The sequence below is a fragment of the Vulpes lagopus genome, chromosome 1 (genome assembly GCF_018345385.1).
Source record: "Vulpes lagopus strain Blue_001 chromosome 1, ASM1834538v1, whole genome shotgun sequence".
NCBI lineage: Eukaryota > Metazoa > Chordata > Mammalia > Carnivora > Canidae > Vulpes > Vulpes lagopus.
In genome coordinates this window covers 23639232-23664241 of record NC_054824.1, presented here as the reverse complement: position 1 = coordinate 23664241, position 25010 = coordinate 23639232, and the positions used below count along the sequence as shown (strand labels likewise).

The 25010-nt window shown below is 37.8% G+C and overlaps 1 protein-coding gene across 7 annotated transcripts in view; it reads right to left on the bottom strand.

Moving 5' to 3' along the window:
• Positions 1-25010, bottom strand: part of BACH2 (BTB domain and CNC homolog 2) — a 357223-nt gene that overhangs the window by 211437 nt on the left and 120776 nt on the right. The window contains exon 3 of one of the 7 annotated variants that reach the window (XM_041766626.1): positions 4667-4750. The exons of the other annotated variants lie outside the window; for them this stretch is intronic. The gene's annotated coding sequence lies outside the window, so the exon portion shown is untranslated. The remainder of the gene's footprint in view (positions 1-4666; positions 4751-25010) is intronic. 7 annotated transcript variants of the gene reach the window in all.

Below are 25010 nucleotides of genomic sequence, written 5' to 3'. Positions count from 1 at the left end.
TGGGGAATGATAGGTGAAGAAGGAAAGGACATCTGTCAACACTTAGAATGTATTCATTCTGATGGTCCTAGCTCCAGCTACCTTTCGAATAGCACCATCCTAGTTCTGGACAGGAGGCAAAATGAGTGTTATTTTGACATAGTTCTGGCCCTTGAAGAGAGACCCACTGAGAGCCTTCAGTCTAGAGGCTCAGACAATGGGAAGAGCCATGCCACTTCCTCCCAAGGGTCAGCTACTTCAAGGAGAAAGAAAGGCAGCATACAGAAAAAGAGAGGACAGAAGAGTCAGCAAAGGAAAGGGTATATACATTCAAAAATTCCAGAACTTGGAGGAGGCTCATCTACACACAGCAGACACAGGGCAAGGGGGCACTGTACAAGGAGATCATACATACAATACTATTCTGGAAAGCGTTGTCTGTGATCTGTAATTTATATAGATATAATAAACTCCATGCCTAAGACACAAAAGCCCCAAACAGCCACTACCAAAACACAAAACACGTGTTTAAAGAGGAAAATTATCCACAACATTAGGTTTTTCCACATGGCTGGACCAGGAGGTTTGCAAAATCCATCACTGTTATGGGCTGGAAAGCCAACTTGGGGAGCCCTCTTACTACTTTTAAAGGGAAACATTTTGGACGAACCTCTTGGTCTTAGAAGAAAGACAGTTATATTTAACTATAAACACATGGCAGTAGGTGTCAGAGATATGCTCCATTTGAAGACTATATAAAATAAATACTATTTTTGGAAAAGGAAACTACACTAAGAATAGATAACCTGAGAATGCCAGACAAGGGCTAGTGCACCTTGCCATGCTTTCTCAAGCATTTAGCACTTAGATTTAGCCTTCAGCTGAACTCCACTCACTTCAACCATCTTTAATTTATGCAGATGATTCATCTCCAATATTAAATCATTACAACACTCTAACAACAACAGACTAGAAATACAGGAGGCCTGCTCTGACCACCTAACTTAAAACTGCAACCTCTCCCTCTCCCCAAACTGACATTCCTCTTACCCTGCTGTCCTTTTTTCTTCTTTTTAAAGCAACTTTCACCTTCTAACATACTATAATTTGCTTATTTGTTCAGTGCTTATTTTGTGTTCTCCCCCAATAGGATATAAACTCCAAGAGGACAGGAACTTTTGTATGCTTTGCTCACAGAGGTAGCCCAGGCACCCAGAACAGTGTGTGGCACACTCCAGGTGTGCAAAAATGCTGGTGGACAAATCAGAAAGAGACATGGATGAGGTGTCAATACCATATAAAGCCCTTTTCTCAGATAACAATGAAGTGCCTCACTGGTAACTGAAAAGAGTATACATTTTTCAATAGAAATCACCAAAGTTAAAAAAAAATTTCAAATTCAGAGGTTGGTGGGGCAGTTCTGCTATCAGAAGGAGGTGATTCACTCCAAAGGTTTCAGGGGAACTGATTTTAGCATGTGTGGATCCAGGCTGATGACCTGCTCTTGCATCTCTATGGGTGTACAGAGGGAAACTGAGGTAAGTACTGAGCAGAAGGAAAAGATGCCTCACAAGGGTTTGTCTTTGGTAGCTTTATAACATTAATATGTTTTCATGTGGCACTTCCCTGGGCCTAAGAAATGCTTTCACTGTATCTCACTCTACTTTGTTTTCTGATCCGAGTGTGTCACTTGCCCAGGGTGGTGGGCCAAAGTGGATCATACATAGCTTGGAATAAGAAAGCAAGTACAAATTATGTGTTTTTCACATGGCATGGCTGAAAGTATTACTCTCCAAGACTGTTTAACTAGCTACCCACCTCCTGTGGTTTATTACCAGGGGAGCATTTTAGAGAAAGGAGTGATTGCCTGGTCTTCACTGCCAAAGTGATCTAGAGAAAGAAGTGACTGCCTGGTCTTCACTGCCAAAGTGCCCAGAGATCAAGTAAATAATGAGAGAACTCCAAAGTCTCTGTTACCAAACAAGCAGGCACTTCAGAGGGTATTTATTTCAGACCCTGCATTTCCTATGTTATGGAGGAGGTCTATGAAAAAAAGGCAGCAGACACAAAGCCTAGATTTACAGGGATCATTCAAAGTTCTGTCTGCGCAAAAAATGCTAAGAAACAAACCAAACTCCCCTCTTATATAGAAACTATTCCACAACCACGGAGGAGGGATCTACACCACAACTCACCAAAATGCAGACCAGACAGAGAATGTGTGGAGTGGGCAGGTCTTGAGAATTTTATCCCCACACAAAGAGAAATTGTACAGTATCCAGAGAGAAGAGATGAGTATGGTAGCTGAGGAGCATTAGCAACCAAAGGGGATGAATCAGCTCAGCGTCTGAAAACACCTACAGGTTCTGTCAAACCTGCCCGCAGTCTTCAAGAGCTTCAAGGCTCACAAACAGGAAATTGCTGGGTATGACTTAATCTGACTCTCAACCTCCTCAGAGAAGAGCTCGCCCCAAAAAGTTATGAACAAAGTGCGGAGCCAAAAGGTGAGAGGTGAAGAAGAATGTGAGCTCAAGTTCAGAGCATGGGGCATTTAGTAGAAGGAAATAATTTTCAAAACATATAGCAGGTCCTTGGGATTTCAGCATTGGGTTCAATACTGGTCAACATCTCTACCAGCAGTCCAAAGGTTTATAGAAATGAAGAGAGAGAAAACTGAATTACAATGGGACTTGTGAAGATGTGAGATTAAGTCATTCATTTATTCATGTGTTCATTCGTTCATGACATTCTGTTTCAGGACATCTTCAGGAACAGAAACCTGAATTGACTTGAACAAATAAGAGGATTTATTAGCTTATACAACCGAGTTGCCTGGAGGTAGAACCGTCCCAGGACTGATTTATTTATAGCACCTCCGCAACATCATTAAGGACCCAAGTTCTCTCCATCTTTGTATTTTGATTTGCTTAGACTAACCAAAAATTCACCCTCTGGATCAAGAACTGGGGTCGAGGCTTGGGCCAGCTGCTGAGAGCAGCCAGAAGCAAGTAAATACTTCAGCCAAAACAGAGTTGTGCTAAAAAGAAAGGGGCTAATGGCCACCGGTGGGTGGGGGTGGGCAGAGATATCTGTGGATGTTCACTCAACAATATTCACTGAGGATCTCGTACGTCCATTCCTGTACTGGTCACTGGAAACATGGAAAAGAGGCACTACGTGCTCCTAGGAATTTAGAGATTAGTGGATGAGACAGACATTAATGAAATAACCACAAAAATAATGATGAAGCATCAACTGCCCTAAGTGCTGCTGAGAAGGTGTGTGGTGCCATGAAAGCAGAACAGGGGGCTCTGGTTAATGGGGTGGGGGGAAAGCTCTGAAAAAGGGACCCTGGAGCTGTTGTGATGGGGGATTGAGAAACATTTCAGACCGAGGGAGCAAATGGAATGGTTAGGCGAAAGGAGGGAATAGGGCGCATCCAAAAACCATCCCTCGATGGAGAACACACAGGGAGGATAGGCAGAAAGCAGGAGGAAGGTGAAGAGGTTCACGGCAGCCAGACTCTATGAGTTATAGACAATGGAAGGAAATATTAACAAATTCATATTTTTGGGGCAGCCCCGGTGGCTCAGTGGTTTAGTGCCACCGTCAGCCCAGGGCCTGATCCTGGAGACCCTGGATCGAGTCCCATGTCAGGCTCCCTGCATGGAGCCTGCTTCTCCCTCTGCCTGTGTCTCTGCCTCTCTCTTTCTCTCTGTGTCTCCCATGAATAAATAAATAAAATCTTTAAAAAAAATTCATATTTTTAAACTTTCAAAATCTTAGACCTTTTGTTTACATCAAGTTTGACTCAAAAGGGGGCTTTTAAAGTGTCTGAGTGCACAGAGGCTCTGAGAATGTCAAATGGCCATTCCTTCTCCTTTCAAAATGAATACTTTTGGTCACTTCACATAAGAGTATACCCCAGGAAGAAAGGCTGGGCGTGGGGCTGGGGAGGTGAGGCACGGGCAAGCCTAGAACCTGGGTTGTAAGTGGAAACCACATAGTTGTACCTGATTGGGAAAGGAAAGAATTCATGAAAGACGCTGGGTGAGGTAAAGGATGTAGACGGGCCCTATGACTCTGAGACATGGTTGAATGGGATCGGAGACCTGGACAGAGGTTCCTGGGGTATGGTAACAAGACCGGGTGCTTGAGCTAGAGGGTGCAGGAAGATATGGAAGCACAGTGAATGGAGGGACCCCGCTGAGGGGCAATCTTACCCTGGCCCCGGCCTCACACCTTTGGAGAGGTAACAAGAGTGAGACTGCAAAATTCAGTCTATTTCTGTGCTTTCTGGGGTGTGCTTGCTTACTTATCAAGAGATTAGACAGAAATTACTCAAGGTAAAGTGCCACAGAATCCTCTCTCAGCAAATGAAAATACGCTTGAGGAATAAACACCACCACCACTTCCTTATGGGGCCAAAAAATATTACCTCTTTCTCTGGTTTCTTATCACCATAAGCTAACTCATAATCTCTCAATAGTTGAGTATAAATGGTCTAATTAACCATCTTTTGCCCTTCAAATACTTAAGAATTTCCATGGTGACTAACCATGCATTTCTTCTACCACATGGATAAGCATGTAACTAAAAGGATTCTTGTCCTCCAAAGCAGACATTTAAAGTGTGACAAAGTCATTTCAGAGAAACTTGGCCCTTTTGAAATGAGATAACTAATTACCCGGTGAAAAGGCAGTCTTTTCCCACTGAGAAATCAGCTATGTGGTCTAGTAGAATGAAAGGCATGGACCATGGCAAATCAGGTCTGCAAAAACAGTAAACAAAACAGAACAATTAACACATGTGGAAAACGCAAAACAGCACCAGCCACACAGTTGATCTGATTTTTAAGAAAACTGAATCTGTGTTTCAGAAAGAAAAAAAAAGGGTGAAAATACACAAAAGTATAAGAAACAAAATACCCTAAAAGCACAGACAACTAAAAGCTAAGTAAAACTCATACACACCAACCTCACAGACTACACAAATTACTTTGTCTGAATTATCTACAAACTTAGGAAATGGCCCTATGCATGGATTTTATCATTCAGGAATATAGCCCGTGTCTCTTCCAGAATCCCACTGCTAACAAACACAAAGCAGTGAACCATGGAGACGGTCTTCCTTTCAAAATAGGGACATAACCTATTTTCTCTAGATCAGATGTAGCTGTAACGGAGAGCCTATACATACTGTAGTAACACAGAGAAAAGGAAATGGATGGTGAAAGCAAATTTAATCCAGTGAGCTAGCAACATTATAATGTACAAATCTGCAAAGGGGATAGAGGTGGAGACAGACAGAAGACACACACACACAGTGGTTACTTTGTTCCTTTTCAGCTTTATCAAATTGCATTATATATTCACTTTTGCCCTAAGAATCATGAAAAAAATTGACAATAAAAGGTTATCCGAATGGAACATTGGTCTTTGGTTAAGTGTCTGGCACAAAAAGAATCAATTTTTTTTCAACGAGCCTTCAAACAAAGTGTACGTGCTCTTGACATCTGCAGATGAGCTACAGTTTCCTCTTCTTCAAAACTCAAAGCTTCTCTAAATTAAACAGAAGCTTGTTTTTGGTATCTGTAAAATATATGTGGATAAAATTCAAAGTTTTAGAAAAGGAGTTGCCATAGAAACACACAACTCCCTAAAAGAGCAGTCCGTTGCCTCTTAAGGCAGCCCGTCATCATAGATATTTATTCAGGGCTGCAGACAATGCATAAAGGACGGTCAGAATGCACACACTGGACAAATACACAAATTAAATAAGTCAAGCAATTTAAGTGGGGGATGATGAGCCCATCTGTATGACTGTGGTGTGGGGACGTATCATGTGAGCTGAACCCTGTGGTACAGCTGAAATGCAGCCATCATACAAAGATTTATTTAAAACATAATTCTGCAACAATCTGGGCATTGCACCCAGTTATCATTATGGACTGTTTTCTGTGAATTCTTTTAAAATGTGGATGTAAGTACTAGAAGCAGCACTTACAAAAATAGCCTTATTTTTACTAGCAGAGTAGACTCAAGCTAAAAATAAATTAAATGGGAATTTTGTACTGTAGACTTTTCAAAAACATAGTGTCAGTATACCTAGACAAACACCACCTCTTTATTAGAAGCTTCTGTGCACATTCCAAAAAGGTCACCCGATTTCCAGCCAGATTACAGTTCTTCAGACTTGCTCTCTCTTGAGACAAAGGAACTTCATGGAGATAAAATCTAAGTTGGAGTCTTGAATCAAACCACTTACTGATCCTGAGAGAAAGATTTCTGTTCTCAGGCTTTCACCAGAAGAGGCCAAATTATCACACAGCCCTTTGACATTAGGATGGTCCTAGCTGGGAGGAAACAAAATAAGTATCTTTGAAGGTCTGTGTCCCCAAAAAACTTGCAATGAACGTTTGGGATTAAAAAAATTAAGCCAGGTTAAGTCATGATTTGTATGAAAATGTGATCTTTTGTGCAGTTGTATTTATGTGTGATCAGTACTAATGATCTTCATATCATATCAATAGCCTCAATAATTACATTTTTCTAAGGAAACAGAAGCATTTCATAAACGTTAACTATTTAATGCTTAGTAGGTAACATGACTACTGTTAATCAAATCTTACAAATGGAAAGACTGTTACCACCACTCATGATTTGCCCCAAGCACAGATGACCAACTTCTGAATTTATTTTCAATAAATATAAACAATAAAGTGCACATGTGCTTATTTATAAAGCATCATGATTAGCATAGTTATTCAACTGATTAAAAAGTCATCCAAGGGCTGACTCAAAAATCAATCAAGTTAAATCTAGGTAACATTGGCATTATTCCAAAAGAAAGAAAAGACTGAGAATGTTTAAAATCTCACCCTTCAATTGCTAGAAGTAACAGATCAAAGTCCAGTAATGGTTAGTGGACCATCATGCCGACATGATGGATCCCTCTGGAACCATTTGAAGGCATTGTGCAACTAGGCTATAGTAACAATCGACACCTGGATGATGGTTACAGGTCTGAAAATGTATACTGGAAGAAGTGAAGTATCTGGCCAGATAAATTTTCTCTACTTGGATTTCACTGTATGAGTACTCTAACTTCTACTCATCCTTTAAGATTCAGACCAACCAGAAGTTCCTTAGGGAAGCTTCTCTGAGCCTGGGGCTCAGCACAGGGACTCTGCTCCAAAAGATTTCCTGAATCCCCACTACAGCAGTGCCTCATTAATTTTCAGACACTAGCTTTCTCAAAACCTTCCTGATTCAATCACAAACTTCGTAAGGCTGGTGACCATATCTGTTCTGTTCACCTCGGGAGCCCAGAACTAGTGAAACTCAATAAATGTTTGCTGAATAAATGAATGAGGGGAGCACAGATTTATTTAAGTTACTGATGCTCTTATCTCTTAGAAGGTTTATTAATTTGGTGGAGATCTGATAAAAATGGTGTGGGTTAAAAGAAATAATGTTCCTCGTTATCTCAAAAAATTCAGAGACCAGAGATCCGTCCATTAATATGGATTTTCATTTCCTTAGGACAAGAAAGCAAAGAATGATCATGGAATGCTGTACTTAAAACCTGGAGGGTTGAGGAGCTAGCCACACATCACTGATGCTGCCCATTCTTTTATTTTGAAGGAACACTCCTCTGGGCATGACAGACAAGGGTTATATAACTACAATACACTTTTTGGCACGTTTCTTAAATCTGTAAACGTGTCCAGTGCTCTGAAAACAGATCTGTAGTTGTTTTTAAGAAAATAATAAAAGATCACCATGATAGTTAAGTAAAATACACTGATATGGCCTCCAAATTCTCCTAAGTTCCTGAAAAGCTTATTTTTCTTAAGTACACCAGTCACAAATAAAGGCCAGCAAGTCACCTCTTTCTTAATACAATCAAGATCTCTAAAGATGACACACATACACACCAGGCTTCGAAGAATTCTCTAGTGAGGATTTAAAAGGAAGTATCTGGTGGCAGTAGAGTCACATGGAGACTTCCAACAGATATTCTCCAACTACAAAAAAAGGAAAGGGCTTCCATGCTGCAATTGTTTGATAAACATACCACAGCGGCCTTTTTACTTCTTCTGATATAAGTGAAAATGGCTTTTTAGTGCTATATATCGAAGGCAACAGGTAAAGGCAATGAAGTGATGAGTATTTACAATACTGATTTATTTCCTCTACCAAAATGTCTGAGATTTTCTGCTTTTAGCAGGATCATCTTGCTTAATATCTTGTCTAATTTTTACTTCAATTTTGAAAAGAGAAAAGTGTGAATGCCTAAAAGAATCCATCTACCTTTTCAGAATCAGTTAAGCACTACTTTTTAAAACAGCTTTAATCTAGAGTGCTGTTTTAATAAGACTGTTTGTGAAATTATAAAATTGAGGGGTGCCTAGGTGGCTCAGTCAGTTAAGCATCTGCCTTTGGCTCAGGTCATGATCCCAGAATCCTGGGACGCAGCCCTGCATTGGGCTCCCTGTGCAGTAGCAAGTCGGCTTCTCCCTCTCCCTCTGTGCACTCTCTCAAATAAATAAATAATCTTTAAAAAATTATAAAATTGAGGGATCCCTGGGTGGCGCAGCGGTTTGGCGCCTGCCTTTGGCCCAGGGCGCGATCCTGGAGACCCTGGATCGAATCCCACGTCGGGCTCCCGGTGCATGGAGCCTGCTTCTCCCTCTGCCTGTGTCTCTGCCTCTCTCTCTATCTCTCTGTGACTATCATAAATAAATTAAAAAAAAAAAAATTATAAAATTGAGTTGCTTAAAAATTTTATAAATCAAGGTCAAAGGTATCTGTATTTTAAAATATACTACAGTCACATGCAGAAAGAAATACGTATTACCTAATGTAATACACAATACATAATTATATGTGAAATTACAAAAGAAATCTTAGCCATTCACGATAACTCAGGAATGAGCTTCCATACAGCTTAGTTTCCCAGAGAGCTGATAGGTTCCAGAGTCTTCTTAAAAATAGAAATATTTCCAAAATATACCATGTATCTTTGACTGTCTATGATCAGAACCTCAGCACATAATATACCTTTTTTTCTTGATAACTTACACTTGAAAATACCAGCTCATGTGTATAAATGGAATGTAGTTCAAAATGTGATACATATGTGATCACAGATGAAAATATATGCGCTGAGGACCATGGAAAAGAAAACACTCCAGTTGACTCTCAAATCTGTCCTCTCAAAAAAATTCTGATGTCAACTTCTATTTTGATCATCTGCCTCTCCCTCACAGAGGTAGGGTGAAAGCTACGCAGTGTAGAATGACTTTCTAGGGGAGCACAGTGTTGTTTTAAAACTAGTTAGTGGGGGATCCCTGGGTGGCTCAGAGGTTAGCACCTGCCTTTGGCCCAGGGCACAATCCTGGAGTCCCAGGATCGAATCCAGTGTCGGGCTCCCGGCATGGAGCCTGCTTCTCCTTCTGCCTGTGTCTCTGCCTCTCTCTCTCTCTCAATGTCTATCATGAATAAATAAATAAAATCTTAAAAAAAGAAAAACTAGTTAGTGACCAAGGGCTAGAGAAATTTCCTGACAAATGATTTTCCTGTTCTCTAAGTGGGTATCTGCTTCGATGTTGCTATCAGCTACCTGTGACTTAGCTGGAGCTTCAGCCTGTAGAAGCTCCCAAGAGCTCGGGGCCAGGATATACTTCCCCAGCTTTCTCACTGGCACTTAAATTTACTTGATGGTTGGGGGAGAAGAACACTTTTGACCAATTCACAAGGGTGGGGAGTTCTCCAATGTTTCACTTTTTTTTTTTTTTTTTTTGCTGAGATATTCTTACAAACTGTTCTTAGAATGAAATTAGCAAAATCTCTTTGAAAGGATAATTTGGTGCACTTTCTGGACATCAAAGCATAAGAAAGTATATATTCTTTGGCCCACCAAATTGCTTTCTAGGAATCTAGCCTAAGGAAAACATTGGGTATGTAAACAAAGAGAGTGTGCAAAGAGGTTGACAGTACCACTGATTACAAAAATAAAGTTTTGCTAAACTTCTAGCAATCTAGGGAACTGGTTAATAAAATAATAGAGTCAAACAACAGGAAACTATTCTGCCATTAAAAATGTAAAATAATGATGCAGACCTACATTAATTAAAACACAAAGATTTCCACTATATATTAAGTGAAAAATAAAAGGTTTCAAAAATACATATGGTATACATAGGAAAAATTCTGGAAAGATATACATTAGAGGTTCCCAAACAATTCTGGAAGCTATTACAGTCTCAGTAATTTTTTTTGACAGTGCCTCCAGGCCAAAACAAATTTCTAACAGTGTTGTCTGTTAAGTAGTTAGGTCCAAACAACTTAAGTATTTATGTCATAATGACTTAGTAGCTATTTAAAAAAAATGACACACATAAATTAGAAGAAAAATACTATTTTTTCCTTCTTAAATCACCTCTTAATAATTTATTAATAGAATGTGTGCACCTGTTGGGTAATGCGTAACTTCAGATCTTGGAATCAGATTGAACCCCATTTCCCTCATTTCCTGTTTCATGTTGGTTTTCACATCGTACTCACTTTTTATCATTAAAAACTTAGCAACCATTGGAAACCCGCTTTTGCAAAGATACTATGTCATCAAAAGGAATGTAGTATGATCTTAATGTTGAAACTGCGAATTATACCTCTAATGGTGTTGGACAGATGTCTTTCCCTTGATGGAAAATAACCTGTGGCAACCTCATAAATTTGCTGTGGTGCCCCAGAGCACCTTGGCACACAGCTTGGGAACTGCAGATATATAACAATATTAACAGCTGCTTTCTCTCAGGTTACGGGTGATATAAAAAAAAAAAAAGGATTTTCTGAACCTTTTCCCAATAACCATCTGTTACTTTTTACAATGAGAAAAACCATTAAAGTGATTTACATAGTTCAGAAGTTTTTTTTCCCCTTTGGTTTAAACACCAAACATTTATCTCTTATTATTCTGGAGGCTGAGAATTCCAAAATCAATGTGCCAGCTAATTAAGTATCTGGTGACGAGCCCTTCCTGGTTTATACTGCTGTCTCTTCTCACTGTGAAAAGTTTTTTTTAATCCTAAAAACAGATAGATATTCCATTCTCAATTTTTTACTCTTAGAAAAGTCTAGGCATAAACAACATTGGAAATTGAAAGTCTTGATTGGAAATAACCTAGGTGTCCATTAATGGATGAATGGGTGAAGAAGATATGATATATATATACACCATATATATATATATATATATATATATATATATATATATATATACACACAGACACACACATATACAATGGAATATGACTCAGCCATAAAAAAGAAGGAAATCTTGCCACTTGAGATGACATGGATAGACCTTGAAGGCATTACACTTAAGTGAAGTAAGTCAGACAGAGAAAGACAAATACCATATGATTTCACTTATATGTGGAATCTAAAAAACAAAACAAATGAACAAAACAAAACTCATAGGGAACAGACTATAAGTTATCAGAGGGAAGGGGTTGGGGGTAGGTGAAATGGGTGAAGGGGGTCAGTTACATGGTGACAAATGGTGACCAGACTGATTGTGGTGACCACTTTGTAGTGTATACAAAAATTGAATTAATATGTTATACATTTGAAACTAATATGCTATATACCAAAATTTTACCTCAATTAAAAAAAACCAAACCCACAGGTCATGTATGACAAGACAAGACCTTAAAAAAAAGGAAAATCTTGGATGATGCTGTAATGATGGAAAACTCACTCTTGAATGACCTTCTGCAATAACTCTTAGTATTCTGAACCCTTCCCTGATACTTACACAGATAGGATCGATGGAGACCCCAATGTGAAGACACTGACCTAGACATTCACCCTGCTTCCTATAGGTAGTCACTACAACTGTTTCACAAGAGACTCTGTCCCTCAGCTGATGTGCCTATAACAGAGCATGCTCATGCCCTTGTGGAAGCTGAGCTGCAAATGGTGCTTTACTCTTGGTCTACAGAGCTTCAGTCTCAGGATTAATGGTGCTCCTTTAGAAAAAGTGCCTGCTGCTATTCACCCCAGTATCCACTGCCACTGTCTTTAAAGGTCTCTACTACTCTCTTTGTTCCCTTCTGGTTACTTCTGCCCTGCTTGTCAGTTTCTGCGCTAAAGAAATGAATGGCCTTTTATAACTTCACCAATTGGTACTTTCAGAACCAAATGAGTAGTATAACAGATATTTAGCTTCCTTTGTAATTAGTTGTTGGTGAGTGTTTTGTTTGTTTTATCCTTTATGGGGGTTGATGGGGACAAAGGAAACTTTTCCAGTTTAAAGCTATTTTTAAAACCTAAGGATTTTTAAAGTTTTGGTGTTGAAGTTTTATTGTAGTCCATGTTTTCTAATCATTTACTTTCTTACTAAAGAAGTGCCCACAGAATTATTAAAAAAACAACTTATTTTTCTAATCTATGAATGTCTATAAATGTATATGTCAATCTCAACTTAACCTTTAGAAATTTAAGTTAGAATTAACAATGCTGCAGTAGTGGAATGCTTAAAGTAACTTCTTCCATGAACTTTAATTGGAATGGAACCAACAGTCTTAAATATAGTCTTCCCAAAATGAAGATTAAGATCTTCCAATTCTCCTTTCCCTGCCTAATTACTCCCTACAGCACGAACTACCTTTTAACATACCACATACTTTGCCTACTTACCTTGTTAATTGTTTATCTCCTCCAAGTAGAATGTAAACTCAACAAGGGTAGGAATTTTTGTCTATTTAATCACTGATATGTCCCCATGACCTAAAAGAACTAAAACAACCTGGCAAAATGTAGGGGTGCAACAATACTTGCTGAAAGTAAGTGAATGAGTGACTAATTCTTTTTTTTTTTTTAAGATTTATTTATTTATGAGAGAGAGAGAGAGAGAGAGAGAGAGAACGAGCAGGAGGGACAGTGGGAGAGGGAGAGAGAATCTCGAGCAGACTCTGTGTTAAGTGCAAAACCCAATGCAGACTCCATCTCATGATCCCAAGATCAGGAGCTGAGCTGTAACCGAGTAAGATGCCTAATTAACAGTCTGTGCCACCCAGGTGTCCCATGAGTGACTAATTCTTAAAGATCTTTCATAATTCCATTTTAGAGGGCCACAGATGAGAAAAATCTTTTAAAAATGAACATTAATGTTTATACAAATCAACCGCTTTTTTTTTTTGGAGGTGAAAATCGAAGTCAAGAGTCAACCTTTGATTATAGTAAAATCCACAAATTACAAGGATCTAACCAGTTACAAATATTTTATTTATTTATTTGAGAAAGAGAGAGTAGAGGTGGGGAGGAGCAGAGGAAGAAGAAGGACAAGCTGACTCCGTGCTGAGTGAGGAGCCTGACACAGGGCTCAATCTCATGACCCTGAGATCATGACCTGAGCTGAAACCTAGAACTGGATGTGCAACCAACTGAGCCACCCAGGCGCCCATGACCTAACCAACTTTTTATTGCTTCCCTGTGGGAAACATTTTATCTTTCAGGTAAAGAAGCCTTCTGATTGTCAAAGTATGGAAAATCCACGTAGAACACCTAAAAATGCTGAAGTGAGCATTAAAAAAATATTTTTAAAAAATCATAGCTAGCGGCACCTGAATGGCACAGTTGGTTAACTGGCCAACTCTTGGTTTCGGCTCAGGTCATGATCTCAGGGTAGTGAGATCCAGCCCCATGTCAGGCTCTATGCTCAGCATGGAGTCTGCTTAAGGTCCTCTCTCCCTGTGCTCCTCTCGGCACTCCCTAAAATAAACAAATAAATCTTTTCTAAAATCATGGCTAAACTTTGAGAAAGTAATAGTAATTTTTAAAGGTAAAAAATGATGAGAAGACTAGAAGCTAGTTAGATATGTACCCTGGAGACATAAGCCAATCCCTGGTGGAGGTTTTAAGAGACAAGAAGTCTATGGGACAGGAGACAAACCTAATGTTCACATGTCTGAAAGATAAAAATCCTCAGTGGGGTAAGGTTAAAGAAAATGTCCCAGGAACAGAAGAAAGAAAGGATAAGCTTAAGTGACAGCAGGAGAAGGGACAAAGGAAAAAGTTTCCTCGGAAAAATCCCAAACCCACTCTTGCACTGCTTGGGATCAGAACTTGTATGTCCTTTCCTAAACATGAACAATTAGAGTAAAAAATCCTAGGGTGGCAGTGCCCTCAAACACACAATAGAAGCAAATGTAAAGCTCTCTAGAATAATGAACTCTAAATCCAAGTTCAAAGAATTTTCATAGAGTTCCAAGTGATTGAGTTCACAGTCAGAAAGTACAAAACACACAAATAAGAAAGTTGTCACGAATAAGAATAATAAGAAAAAACAAACTGTAGAGTCAAACCCTCAAAGGCTAGATATTGGATGTATCAGACACAAAATATAAGACAGATTTGTTTAGTGCCTAAAGAGAAAGAAAGGATCTTAAAATATGAAAAAAGGAGTAAGATACCAAATCTGACTAGGCAGGTTTGGGAAAGAACCAAAAATAACTTCTAGAAATGAAATATAACAATCATAATTAGACATTCAAAGGGTGAGTCCAATACCAAATTAGATATAGCTGAAAAGGAATCACGATCTGGTAGATAGATATAAAGAAATTATATATAATCTTAAATAGAGATAGAAAAAAAAAGAGGAAAATATTAAAGATTAAAAGTTAGGGAGCATAGAGTATGAAGGCAAATACAGAGAATAAGGGAAATGCAGGGGATCCCTGGGTGGCTCAGTGGTTTAGCGCCTGCCTTTGGCCCAGGGCGCGATCCTGGAGTCCCAGGATCGAGTCCCATGTCGGGCTCCCAGCATGGAGCCTGATTCTCCCTCCTCCTGTGTCTCTGCCTCTCTCTCTCTATGTCTATAATAAATAAATAAATCTTTAAAAAAAAAGGGAAGTGCAGCACTAGAAGTGATTACATTTGTTGTTTACTTGAGACTAATATAATATTGTATGCCAACTATACCTCAAGGAAGAATAATACTAATAAACTTTGCCTGAAAAAGAAAAAAAAATGATAATAATTGACTTTCCAGAACTATCAATCACCAAATTCAGGAAGCCAAAGGGATCCCAAGGATGATAAAAAAAAAAACCCAAAAAACCCTCACCCAAATAAATCCTGGTAAAAACTCCAGAACACCATCATCAAAAAAGATCTTCAGAACAGCTGGAGAAAATAGCAGGTTACCTACAAGTGAGTGATTATTGAACTGAAAGCTTATTTCTCAATAGAAGAAGAGAAATCTGGGGACGATGTATTTATAACAGAGAGAGAAAATAATACTAAACATGGAACTGTATACTCAGCAAAACTATGTTTCACCAAAAAGCAAATAAAGGCATTTTTATTCTAACAAAAAACAGGGTTTATTTCCAAAGAACGTTCATTATAAGAACTTCTAAATGACATATTTCAGAGAAAAGCAAGAGATTTGACAGAAAGGGGATGGTAAGTAAATAAAATAGTAAACATATGACTAAATTGAAATAAGTATGGGCTGTCTAAAACAAATGCTGACTATATGCAAACTATAATAATGTCTAATACAAAATGAGGATAAAGGGGCACCTGGGTGGCTCAGTCAGTTAAGTGTCTGCCTTCAGCTCAGGTCATAATCTCAGGGTCCCCGGATAGAGCTCCACATCAGGTTCCCTGCTCAGCAGGGAGTCAGCCTCTCTCCCTCTCCCTCTGCCACTCTGCCTGCTTGCGCTGTCTCTCAAATAAAATCTTTTTTTTTTTAATTCCTATTTTTTTTAAGATTTTATTTATTTATTCATAGAGACAGAGAGAAAGAAAGAGGCAGAGACACAGGCAGAGGGAGAAGCAGGCTCCATGCAGAGAGCCTGACGTGGGATTCGATCCCAGGTCTCCAGGATCACGCCCTGGGCTGCAAGCGGCGCTAAACCGCTGCGCCACCAGGGCTGCCCTCAAATAAAATCTTTTTAAAAATAAGGATAAAATTGAAAACTGGTTAGCAGTGGCACATTAGATTAAAAAGAATGATTAGGATTCAAGAATTCTAAGATTCCTGAATTGTTTGGGGAAAAGAGGGAAGATACTGTGTAGTGTAAGATTTCATTAAGTTAAATAGGATGCTAATATCTTGAAGGTAAGCAGTGAAAGAGAATAGTGTGTACAACTACCAAACTAGTAGAAGAAATAACGTAGAATTGTAAAAACCAAAACAAAGCAAAATCTCGTCTAAACCAAACGAAGGCAACAAAGAAAAAAATAAAGCACAGGAAAAGTAGGACAATTAGAAAGCAAAAAAGAAGATGGTTAAAGTGAATACAAACACATGATTATTTTTTGTTTGAAAACACAAATGTAACTGATACAATCTACTAAACAGAAATGTAGTATATCTTCTGGTTAAAAGACAAAGACTGTCTGATTGAATTAAAAAACAGAGAACATGTTTACATAAGCACTTGGATGTGAATGTTCATAGAAGCTTTATTTATAAGAGCCCCAGAACTGGAAAAACCCAAATGTCCAAAGGGTGAATGGTGAAACAAATTGTGGTATATCCATGTAGTGGAATGATACTCAAAAATAAAAAGGAATCAGATATTGATACATGTTACAACATGGATGAATCTCAAAAGCATGATGCTAAATGAAAGAAGTCAAACACCACAGACTACCTGCTGAACTGATCCTATTTATATGACATTCTAGAGAAGATAATACTTTAGTGATAAAAGCAGCTCGGTGGTTTCTTGGGGCCAGAGGTGAGGGAAAGAACCTGACTGCAAAAGGGCATGAGGAGCTTTCTGGTGTGATGGAAATGATCTGTATCTTTATTGTGGTGGTGGTTACACTTGTCAAAATTCATCAAACTGTACACTTGAAATGTGTGAGTTTTTATTGTATAGAAATTACACCTTAATAAAGCTGATAGAACAGAACCCAGTTACATGATTTACAAAAGACACATTTAAAACCTTTTGCATCCTTGAAAAAAGCAAAGTGGAGAAAAGTATTAGCAGGCAAATACTAACCCGGAATCTGGTGTAGCTAAATTAAACCCATACAAAATTAATTTTAGGCAAAGAGACTAAATGGGTCATGACATACTAATAAATATATTTAATTCACCAGGAAGATATAATATGCCTCACAACATCTTCAAAACACATAAAACGAAAATTCACAGACCCCAAGGAAAAACTAAACAGAGAACAATTTTATTTGTAAGTATAAATGCGAAAGTCTTAAACAAAATGTGAGTAGTTGAAATCCAGTAATCAGTAAAGAAAAATAACTTGTCTAAGTTTGAGCTATTCCCATAATACAAGGTTGTTTCAGTATCAGTTATTTATCACGTTAGCAGATTAAAATAGAAAACACATGCCTATCTCAAAGGATGCAGAAAAAGCATTCAAGAAAATATAGCAACTATTCATGATTAATACTTTTAGTAAATAAGGAACAGAAACTTCTTTAATGGGTCAAGGGTATCACAAAATAATCCTATATCAAACATCATACTCAAGGGTAAAGCTTTTAAGTTATTGCCTATAAAGTCAATGAAAAGATAACATTTGCTATTACCACTTCTACTTAACAGTGTAGATTCCAGCCAGCTCAATAAAACAAGAAAAAGAAATTAACATTATATAAATTGGAAAGGAAAAAAGAAACCCTAAGCTATCATTTCTTACTGATGATCTAAATCTAAATAGAAAACCCTATAGAATCTACAAATTATTTTTACTTTAATTTTATTTTTAAAAAGATTTATTTAGGGGTACTTGGGTGGCTCAGATGGTTAAGTGTCTGCCTTTGGCTCCAGTCATGATCTCCAGGTCTTGGCATTGAGCCCTGTGTCGGGCTCCCTGCTCAGCGGGGAGTCTGCTTCTCCCTCTCCCTCTGCCTCTCCCCACTGCTCGTGTTCTCTCTCGCTCTGAAATGAATAGATAAAACCTTAAAAAAAAACAGATTTATTTATTTATTTGAGGGGGAAGGGGCAGAAGAAGAGGGAGAAACTTAAGCAGACTCTGCACTGAGCATGAAGTCCCAGGAGGGGCTCCATCTCACATTCCTGAGATCAGACCTGAGCTGAAACCAAGAGTTAGATGTTCAACTGACTGCCACCCAGGTGCTCCTACAAATTATTTTTATTAACAAGGAGGCCAATTAGGTTTCCATATACATGAAAAAATTCAGGGCCTTTCAACAGTGAAATGGTTAAATTGTAGTATAATAAGTACAATAAAACATAATACAACAATAAAAATGAATGAACTAAGTTATACACATCAATATGGGTGAATCTCAGAACATAATGTTTTGGCAGGAGCAGGTCACAATATAGTATAGTTCTACTTATGTAAAGGTTAAAACAATATCGTGTATTGTTTAAGGATATATACATATGTAGTAAAACTAAGCAAAGGCAAGAGAGTAATTATCTCAAAATCCAGGGAAGTATTTGAGGAGAGGAAAATGTGCTCTAGGAGAGAGATACATCTGAGTCTCAAGAGTAGATAGATAAGGTTCTTGAGGTCAGTAGAAGAAATGTGGATGTCTCCTTACTTGATTGTTTAAAATGTACCAATAAACTCTATATTCCCTTCTATAAGAATGATATACTTCTTAATTTAAAGAAATAAATGAACCTGAGTGAACTTTGTCAAAATATGCACTTTGAAGTATTGTTATACTATTTCAAGTTGAAAAACACAAGCATTTAGGAAGTAGCTTTTCTATATCTACATTATAAGATTAAGATTTATTTATTTTTACTCATAGAAAAGTTTAGAGTCTTCATTCATACAATGATTTTCCTAAAACACTGAAATCATAAGAAACTCTCTTGGTAGGGTTTTTATTTTCTAGTTGGCTATTTTATTTTATAAATAATATGAATTAATTCAGTTATAATTGGCATATATTATATTAGTTTCAGGTATACAATGTAATGTTTTGATATGTGTATATCTTGTGAAGTGATCACCATTCTCTTGATAGGTTTTAAGGGTACATAGCAAAATCACTGTTTTCAGAACTGTTCGCATTAGACACAAGAAAAACAACAAGAACAAATGGTAAGAAAAGAACATTCATGAAGAAATGCCTATAAGGCTTGAATTCTTACATTAGAAAGAACTTTTCAGTGGAAAAGACCTAATCCCTTTGTTTAAAAGGTAATTCTTGGAAAGAGCAGTTTTGCTCAGACAAAAAATAATGAGCTGACCAATGTCAGAAAAAGTTGAAAATATTTTCCTTTCTCATAAAATGTTTTAAAGTTGCCAATATAATTAAAATGATATTGATGATCCAGCCATCCGGTTACCCAACCCAAAATATCTCAAATTCTACTGGGTGGCAGGGTCCAGTCACCCAAGCCAGACCCGAGGCTTCCAATATTTTACACCACCCCTATGCTTCCCCTCCTCCAATACATCTTCCACTTGTCCACAGAGCACTCTTTACATGTAAATACTACCACATTATTTTACAGCTTAAGAATTTTTCAGTATTGACCCATACTCACACAGAATAGCCTCCAAGCCATTTAGAATATGGCCCCCTCTCTGGCTCTTCTATGTATACACTTTAGACCATAGCACTGCAAGCCAATTGTGCCTCTATGTCAGTATTAACATGTTGATGTTAAATTATTTCATACATTAGCCTACGGTATATTCTTTTCTCTTCTTGAAAAATTCCTTCCTGCCTCAAAATTATCATTCATCTCCAAAAATCTGTGAAACAACCCATTCTGAAGGCCTCCCAAATCACTCCGGTTTGCCCTCCTTATGTACTTCACTGCTAGCATTTCACTGAACACACCCTGCTTTATTCATCTGTATTTACCTGTATGTCTGTCTTGCTAACTACACTGCAAGTTACTTGAACTCAGAGATGATGTCTTATTTTCCTTTAGGTCTCCAGTGTGCATAGCATAGCACCTGGCCCCAAAGAGCTATCATCTATTGAGCACTCACTGTATGCTAGGCTTTGGACAGCGTTTCACATTTTACCACACTGAGTTCCCACAGCACTTCAATGAACTATTATCCTTTTTTAGCAAACAAGTGAACTGAGATTTAGAAGTTAACATCGCCAGGATCTTCCAGTTAGTAAGTGATGGAATTCCAATGAGAACTTGGGTCACTTGGACTCCACTGCCTACATTAACGTCTTCAATTTCTGGTGAAATAAAAAGCATAAAATGTGAAACAGGTCATATGAAATCTCACCCAACTTATGCTCTGGGTTAAAAACTGTAAAGTTTACGCAGAGTACTGGAGGAGCCATCACAACTCCAGGATTCTGTTTCTACCACTGATGAACTGTAACTCAGAACTGTCCCAGGCTGAACCTCACTTACCTCACTCCAAACTTAACAGATTTCATATCACATTCTCACAATACTCTAAAGCTGATAAGAAAGTCTTCTGGCTCATAAATCTAGGTATTCTTTCTAATTCCTGGCCTTGAAACACATCTTCCTTTACTGAAAACCTTTCTGTAGAACAAATGCCAGAAGCCATTTTGGATAGAGGGTCAGGAGAAAGTCCACTTTTGTTCTCAGCCCAGAGCAGACACCTGTACTCTCCCTTTCCCCCATGCCGTGGACCAGAATAGTAGCACGCCAGCATGAAGCTGGCCAGAGACACACTTTCTGTAACCACTCTGCACAGAAGAGAAAATGAACAACCTTGTGTTTGAATAATGTGCAGGGTGTGATACCAACAGAACCTCCACCCTCCTTCCTGGGGAAATGCAAAGTTAGCTGTGGCCTTTTCACAAACCTCGAAGAGGATGAAATGTCAGCTGCAACTCTGAATTTCCTGGCTTCATTCCACTTACCTCACCACCTTACCATTATCTAAAATGACATACATGTTGGATATTAATATACTACATTTAAACATCATCCCTCAATCAGACATCATGTTACAAACAAACAGCTAAATTCTACAGCTGTTCCTGCTAGAAACAAAAAGATTCTTAACATTTTTGAAGGGAAAAAAAAAATCTGTTTGTTCCCAGATGTCTCCTGAGCCATATTTTGGGGGCTTGTCTATTAGCTAGTTGATTAGTAAAAGCTAACTACACCTGTCACTCCTATTTACATACACTAATGGTTTTAAGTAACCACTCTTTCCCATCTCCCAAAAAAAAGACAGCTAAGAAAACAATGTTCACTTGGAGGAAGAGAAACTAAAATTCTTTCTGCTGTTCCTCTCAATCAAACCCTTGCAGGAACAAAAGTATTCACTGTGGTTTATACAGTTGTCACTCAAAAAAATGGCACCTAAAAGGCCATGAGCCTTTCTATAATTTCACTTCTACTTAAGGAGTCTCTCTGTACATGATTTAGGCACAAAATGCAGAGCTGCTGACTGGCATTCTGGCAATGGTATAGATGAAAACGATTTAAAAAAAAATACATCCTACGCCTTGTGTTCCTGGGAGACATTGTTAAACTCTAACCTGTTTGTATAAGCGGGGTCAGTCTGGCTTCAGGGTGGCACTGGACCACACATACCCATGCATGTACCAAGCCCTGTTCTGAGTTATATGCTGTGATAAGTGGTATATATTTACAACTCCTTAAAATAGCCTTAGGAGGTGGATATTTTCTCCCCTATTTTATAGATAAGAAAACTGAGTGCTGTGTGAAGTGCCTTAAATCATAGTTAAGTTCTGAACAGTTGGACTCAGAATATGTAACACAGAAGTTCTTTAAGGGCACCCAGGAAACAAATGTTCATTTGCTCGCAACCACTGAAATACACTCTATTGTATGCTTCTAATTTTTTTTTAAGTATCAGGAGAAACTGATCATTAATGAAATGTAACTATCAAATCTTAAGTATTTCAATGATCAAACAAGTAACCCAAAACTAAAATGAAGACATTATAAATGTTAAAAAAAAAAAAAAGGTATGTCCCTCAAAAGGGCTCTGGGGGTGCCAATATTTAGGAAAATAAATGTGTTTCAACTACTGCCCTCTCCTGGTGGCATAACTAACCAAAGGTATGTACCTTTTTCTTAATTTAATCAATTTAAAAGATTTTCACCTAACTGACTTACCACAACAGAAACGTAGATAAAGATTGTAGGGCACTTCTTCAGGATGGAACTTGGTTCTAGATTATACTCAAGAACTTTCTACCTGGGTAACTCTGAAAAACCATTCCGCTTCTCTGTGCCTCCAATTTCTCATCGGTAAAATGGGAACCATAAGATCTACTCTGCCCACCTCAAAGGTTATTTTGAGCATCAAATAAGATAATGCATGTGAATTTTCAAATACAGTTGGCTCTTGAACAATATAGGTTTGAACTGTGTGGGTCTGTTTATATGAGGATATATATATATATATATATATATATATATATATATAAACACACTAATGTCAATGTATTTTCTCTTCCTCATGATTTTCTTAGTAAGATTTTCTCTTCTCTGGCTTACATTATTATAAGAATATAGTACATAATATATATTACATATATATGAACATATATGTTTTCATCACACATATTATATATAACATATATATGTGAATGTATAAAATACATATTCATCAACTATGTTATTGGTAAGGCTTCCAATTAACAGTAGGCTATTTGAAAAGTTTTTGGGGAATCAAAAATTACACATGGATTTTTGACTGCATGGGGGGCCAGTACTCCTAATACCCAAGCTATTCAAAGGTCACCTGTACTCTAACTGTACAACCTAAAGCATTTTTAAATTAATCAACTAAAGAAAGCCATTTACAGCCACATCCATTAAAATTGAAATTACATCCAGGTGCCTAGGTGTCTCAGTTAGTAAACATCTGACTCTTGATTTAGGCTCAGGTCATGATCTCAGGTTATGGGATCAAGCCTCACATCAGGCTCTGTGCTGGGCATGGGGCCTGCTTAAGATTCTCTCTTTCCCTCTCCTCTAAAAAATACAATTAAAATTACATCTACTCTTTAATCTTGCAGTCCCATTCTTTGGAACCAATGCTAAGAATTACCAGTACTTGTTTGCAAAGACATGTACAAAGTCATTTATGACTACAGCACCACCAATGGCAAAAAAATAAATAATAATAATGACCAAGGTAAACATTAATCAATAGAGTAAACTATGAAATAAATGATAATTATTCTACAGAAAATTATGTGGCCACTAAAAAGAATGAACCAGAGCTTTGTCAGTTGAACAAAGTGATTTCAACAAGGCTTTTACGAAATGCAAGATATAAAAAGAAATGTAATAGTCCCAAACACCTTAGTGCATTTTTAAACTTTGTAAATTTCAGAAGCATGAATGCTATACACTTAACAAAAACAACATTTCAGAGGTTAATCATTTAACATTTAAAAATGTTGATGTTTCTTATTAAAGTTCAACATAACAGAAGCTGTTGGGCACAAAAATTAAGAATAAAATGTGCTATTCAAAATTTACAAAAGAATTAAATAAGTGTAAAATAAATGTAAATAATTAAATATTCAAGTGTTTCTCTTGCAAATGTATAGCAATTATGATCCTGAAGTTATTAACTTAAAACTACACTGATGCTTGGAGAATACCTCATATAACATTTTTTCATTTTTATAAAATAAAATAACAATCTCCACCCCCCCACTTGTATGATGGTGTGTGTGTATATATTTGTGTTTATACGATTCTACACTTAAATAATTAATTATATAAAAACGGGAAAAAATATAGAAGGCTACCTAGGCAGTTAAAGCAGGAAAAGGGTTGGGGAAGAGGGAAAAGGGGGAGCAATCCAGGCAAAAAGGGAAAAGTTAACAAAAGGGGTTAGGGGAACTAAAAGTGTATATGCTCTCATCGCACTTATGTACTTATAGAAAATCACTTGTATTATATAGGCATATAAAATTACTTTTTTTTTTTTTTTAAATAGAAATGAAAGAAACTTGTCCCTGAGTCCCATGGTACGTAAACAGGAGGAGAGCCGGAACTTGTACCTAAATCTCAATGAACATAAGCCTGGGCTTTGACCCTCTCTATTCTGGATAGGTAGCAGGCCAACTGCACTCTACACTACCATGACTGGATCACACTGGCAAGATTCACCAGCCTTAGCATCTTTAAAATGGGGCTCCAGACCATGACTCATGGACCGCTGGAGCTCATTTCAAAACAACTGTTTGTCCCTGAAACTTTTCATTTCCAGCACAGCATGGTTGATACTGTAGACAGAGCCTAATCACAAGTCTTTTGGTTGATGCTGATAGCAGCCCTCTATTTCAAAGATAGATATTTTTAATCACCATTGCTATGAAATTCTTACTGATCTGTTCATCTCTGAATCAAAGACACCTTTTTTCACTGTCTTAAATACATTAAAGGTGGAAACATGTTGACAGTCTCTAAACAAGCAATGCACTTCCTTCCTCTAGGCCTGTCACACACCATTCCCTCCACCTGGAATGCCCTTCCTTTTTTTCTCTGCCTGGGAAACTCCTCCGCATTTTTCAAGATGTAGCTCAAATGCCACCTTCTCCGTCAAGGTTTTCCTGTCTTTCCTAGGCAGAACTGCTTCACCCTCTGCACACCCACACTGGTTAGGATAGGCATCTCTCAGCGGTTCTTAGCTCTGCTTTGATTATCGGGCTAGATGCTGACTTTCCCATTGGAGTGTGGTGTCTTATTTGCCTCTGTACCACTTCTCACCCTCATCTTGCCTACTTAGTGGCTAGTGTGGTACTTGGCACATCAAAGGCCTTCAGAAAAATATCAGTTCTGTGGAACTGTGAGATTGAGAGCTTATTAATTCACAAGGTGAATGAATAATAGGTCCAAGACACTGGTAAATCAACACGAAATCTGCTATGCTCAGGGCCAAGAATTCCTTGCCTTTAAATAATATCTAACAAAATTTCTACTATGAAAGACAATACAACTCATACAGATGTATCTTCATTCTTGTCTTTTCCAACTCAGCAAGACAAGCTATTAGTGTTCCCACATCCTTTCAACTGCTGGCTTTAGGTGTGAAA